We start from the raw sequence: 5000 nt of genomic DNA, 5'->3' as shown, positions 1-5000 counted from the left end.
GACCAGACCTTTCTAACGCCGCCTGAGTTAAGGTGCTACGACGTCCCTAAGTGGAGATGCCTGTAAATGAACACCTTTTCCCAACTTTGAATGTAAGTTTCCAGTATCATTGAAAATGTGGCCTCAAACGTGCAGTTTTGCCCCCGAACGTGGGATTTGGCTGGGGACGGTTTCTATATTCAAGTTGGGATGGGGGGCACCGAGGTGAGTGGTGGTTGTCCCCGAAAAAGCTCTCCCCTTTTCCGTAGCCCCGTTTAAAGTTTTGTTTGGGCTCCTGTTCAGCGGGGAAGCGCGTGCGCGTGGCAACCTTGACACGCCCGTGTTCCCCTGGTCCAGACCTTTCCAACGCCGCCTGAGTTAAGGTGCTACGACGTCCCTAAGTGGAGATGCCTGTAAATGAACACCTTTTCCCAACTTTGCACGTTTCCAGCTTGAGAGGAAAAGGGGCTTAAAATTCACAGTTATTCGCCCGAACGTGGGATTTGGCTGGGGACGGTTTCTAAATTCAAGTTGGGACGGGGGGCACCGAGGTGAGTGGTGGTTGTCCCCGAAAAAGCCCTCCCCTTTTCCGTAGCCCCGTTTAAAGTTTTGTTTGGGCTCCTGTTCAGCGGGGAAGCGCGTGCGCGTGGCAACCTTGACACCCCCGTGTTCCCCTGGTCCAGACCTTTCCAACGCCGCCTGAGTTAAGGTGCTACGACGTCCCTAAGTGGAGATGCCTGTAGATGAGCACATTTTCCCAGCTTTGAATGTAAGTTTCCAGTATCATTGAAAATGTGGCCTCAAACGAGCAGTTTTGCCCCCGAACGTGGGATTTGGCTGGGGACGGTTTCTAAATTCAAGTTGGGATGGGGGGAACCGAGGTGAGTGGTGGTTGTCCCCGAAAAAGCTCTCCCCTTTTCCGTAGCCCCGTTTAAAGTTTTGTTTGGGCTCCTGTTTAGCGGGGATGCGCGTGCGCGTGGCAACCTTGACACGCCCGTGTTCCCCTGGACCAGACCTTTCTAACGCCGCCTGAGTTAAGGTGCTACGACGTCCCTAAGTGGAGATGCCTGTAAATGAACACCTTTTCCCAACTTTGAATGTAAGTTTCCAGTATCATTGAAAATGTGGCCTCAAACGTGCAGTTTTGCCCCCGAACGTGGGATTTGGCTGGGGACGGTTTCTAAATTCAAGTTGGGATGGGGGGCACCGAGGTGAGTGGTGGTTGTCCCCGAAAAAGCCCTCCCCTTTTCCGTAGCCCCGTTTAAAGTTTTGTTTGGGCTCCTGTTCAGCGGGGAAGCGCGTGCGCGTGGCAACCTTGACACGCCCGTGTTCCCCTGGTCCAGACCTTTCCAACGCCGCCTGAGTTAAGGTGCTACGACGTCCCTAAGTGGAGATGCCTGTAAATGAACACCTTTTCCCAACTTTGCACGTTTCCAGCTTGAGAGGAAAAGGGGCTTAAAATTCACAGTTATTCGCCCGAACGTGGGATTTGGCTGGGGACGGTTTCTAAATTCAAGTTGGGACGGGGGGCACCGAGGTGAGTGGTGGTTGTCCCCGAAAAAGCCCTCCCCTTTTCCGTAGCCCCGTTTAAAGTTTTGTTTGGGCTCCTGTTCAGCGGGGAAGCGCGTGCGCGTGGCAACCTTGACACGCCCGTGTTCCCCTGGTCCAGACCTTTCCAACGCCGCCTGAGTTAAGGTGCTACGACGTCCCTAAGTGGAGATGCCTGTAAATGAACACCTTTTCCCAACTTTGCACGTTTCCAGCTTGAGAGGAAAAGGGGCTTAAAATTCACAGTTATTCGCCCGAACGTGGGATTTGGCTGGGGACGGTTTCTAAATTCAAGTTGGGACGGGGGGCACCGAGGTGAGTGGTGGTTGTCCCCGAAAAAGCCCTCCCCTTTTCCGTAGCCCCGTTTAAAGTTTTGTTTGGGCTCCTGTTCAGCGGGGAAGCGCGTGCGCGTGGCAACCTTGACACCCCCGTGTTCCCCTGGTCCAGACCTTTCCAACGCCGCCTGAGTTAAGGTGCTACGACGTCCCTAAGTGGAGATGCCTCTAAATGAACACCTTTTCCCAACTTTGCACGTTTCCAGCTTGAGAGGAAAAGGGGCTTAAAATTCACAGTTATTCGCCCGAACGTGGGATTTGGCTGGGGACGGTTTCTAAATTCAAGTTGGGATGGGGGGAACCGAGGTGAGTGGTGGTTGTCCCCGAAAAAGCTCTCCCCTTTTCCGTAGCCCCGTTTAAAGTTTTGTTTGGGCTCCTGTTCAGCGGGGAAGCGCGTGCGCGTGGCAACCTTGACACCCCCGTGTTCCCCTGGTCCAGACCTTTCCAACGCCGCCTGAGTTAAGGTGCTACGACGTCCCTAAGTGGAGATGCCTGTAGATGAGCACATTTTCCCAGCTTTGAATGTAAGTTTCCAGTATCATTGAAAATGTGGCCTCAAACGAGCAGTTTTGCCCCCGAACGTGGGATTTGGCTGGGGACGGTTTCTAAATTCAAGTTGGGATGGGGGGAACCGAGGTGAGTGGTGGTTGTCCCCGAAAAAGCTCTCCCCTTTTCCGTAGCCCCGTTTAAAGTTTTGTTTGGGCTCCTGTTCAACGGGGATGCGCGTGCGCGTGGCAACCTTGACACGCCCGTGTTCCCCTGGACCAGACCTTTCTAACGCCGCCTGAGTTAAGGTGCTACGACGTCCCTAAGTGGAGATGCCTGTAAATGAACACCTTTTCCCAACTTTGAATGTAAGTTTCCAGTATCATTGAAAATGTGGCCTCAAACGTGCAGTTTTGCCCCCGAACGTGGGATTTGGCTGGGGACGGTTTCTAAATTCAAGTTGGGATGGGGGGCACCGAGGTGAGTGGTGGTTGTCCCCGAAAAAGCCCTCCCCTTTTCCGTAGCCCCGTTTAAAGTTTTGTTTGGGCTCCTGTTCAACGGGGATGCGCGTGCGCGTGGCAAACATGACACGCCCGTGTTCCCCTGGACCAGACCTTTCTAACGCCACCTGAGTTAAGGTGCTACGACGTCCCCAAGTGGGGATGCCTCTAAATGAAGCCAATTTCTCCTATTTGAATGCACTCTCCCAGCCCAGAGAGGCATGTGCCTTAAAATTCACAGTTATTCACCCGAACGTGGGATTTTGTTGAGGACGGTTTCTAAATTCAAGTTGGAACAGGGGGCACCGACGTGAGTGGTGTTTGTCCCCGAAAAAGCTCTCCCCTTTTCCGTAGCTCCGTTTAAAGTTTTGTTTGGGCTCCTGTTTAGCGGGGATGCGCGTGCGCGTGGCAACCTTGACACGCCCGTGTTCCCCTGGACCAGACCTTTCCAACGCCACCCGAGTCAAGGTGCTACGACGTCCCTAAGTGGGGATGCCTGTAGATGAGCACATTTTCCCAGCTTTGAATGTAAGTTTCCAGCATCATTGAAAATGTGGCCTCAAACGTGCAGTTTTGCGCCCGAACGTGGGATTTTGTTGAGGACGGTTTCTAAATTCAAGTTAGCATAAGGGGCACACGTGTGAGTTGTTATTTTCCCAGGATTGATGGTTTCCAATTCGGTAGCTCCGTTTAAAGTTTTGTTTTGGCCCCTTTTTAGCGGGGATGCGCGTGCGCGTGGCAAACTTGACACGCCCGTGTTCCCCTGGACCAGACCTTTCCAACGCCACCCGAGTTAAGGTGCTACGACGTCCCTAAGTGGAGATGCCTCTAAATGAAGCCAATTTCTCCTATTTGAATGCACTCTCCCAGCCCAGAGAGGCATGTGCCTTAAAATTCACAGTTATTCACCCGAACGTGGGATTTTGTTGAGGACGGTTTCTAAATTCAAGTTAGAATAAGGGGCACACGTGTGAGTTGTTATTTTCCCAGGATTGATGATTTCCAATTCGGTAGCTCCGTTTAAAGTTTTGTTTCGCTTCCCGTTTTCGTTGCGTAGCTCTGATTTGGCTGGGGATAGTTTTATACACTGCTTTAGAGTAAGACACATACGTGCGAGTTGTTTTCACATTGGAATTGACGATAGCCATTTCGGTGTTGACGTTTAACGTTTTCTTTCGCTTCCCGTTTCCGTTTTATCCAACCGATTTCGCTGGGGACAGTTTTGTTATTTAAGTTGGACTGAGACGCAGCGACGTGCGTTGAAATTTCCGCCCTATCTGCGACGGTTCACGGTTGTAGCTCCGATTGAAGTTTTCTTTTGCTTCCCGTTTCGCGCACGCGCACGTGCGCGTTATTAGTCCCGGTTTACCGTGTGCCCCCGGTTAATACCTTTCGAATGAGCCTATTTTGATCAAAATCCGTTGGGCGGAACCGAAAATGAGCTCGAAAAACGGTTTTCCCAGCTTCGCAGTGCATTTCCCAGCTTCTGACTTACAAGCGTAACATTGTCGCGGCCCCCAGTCCACCAGACAGCTACCATAGAGTATATAAGTCATCCTGGGAAAATGAATGGAAGTCAATGGCAGTATGACTTTACAGTGGTTTTGCCCATACTACACATATGGTGTATACATGGACCATGCACCATATGTGTCTCCCGCACACGGGTGAAAATGTATCCGCCTGAGAGGCACTCGGGGCGGGCACCCGATGGGGCATGAGACCCCCCCACCCCTGGTGGTCAAAAAAAAGTTAAAGTTTTTTTTTCCTTTCCTCCAGGCGCCTACTTGGCTCTGGGGCGCCCCAGAATCATGCCCCCCGACCCCGGCACTACCCGGGGGGCCGATGGGGGCCCTTTTTTTGAAATTTTTTTTTTCTCCATATTTGAAGCCCCGGCACAGGCTAGACCCATACCCCGACCCCGGGCACCCGCGAGCGGCCGGTAGGTGGCGTGTTTTGGGTCATTTTTTTTTTCTTGGCCGTTTTGAAGCCCCAGCGAGCCCCTGAGCCATACCCCGACCACGGCACTTCCCGGGCGGCCCCCCGTATACCGAAACGGCCGGTTGGGGGCGCTTTTTTTGAATTTTTTTTTTTTCCATATTTGAAGCCCCGGCACAGGCTAGACCCATACCCCGACCCCGGGCACCCGCGA

The sequence above is a fragment of the Osmerus mordax genome (assembly GCF_038355195.1).
Source record: "Osmerus mordax isolate fOsmMor3 chromosome 7 unlocalized genomic scaffold, fOsmMor3.pri SUPER_7_unloc_2_1, whole genome shotgun sequence".
NCBI classification, from domain to species: domain Eukaryota; kingdom Metazoa; phylum Chordata; class Actinopteri; order Osmeriformes; family Osmeridae; genus Osmerus; species Osmerus mordax.
This window is presented reverse-complemented; position numbering follows the sequence as displayed.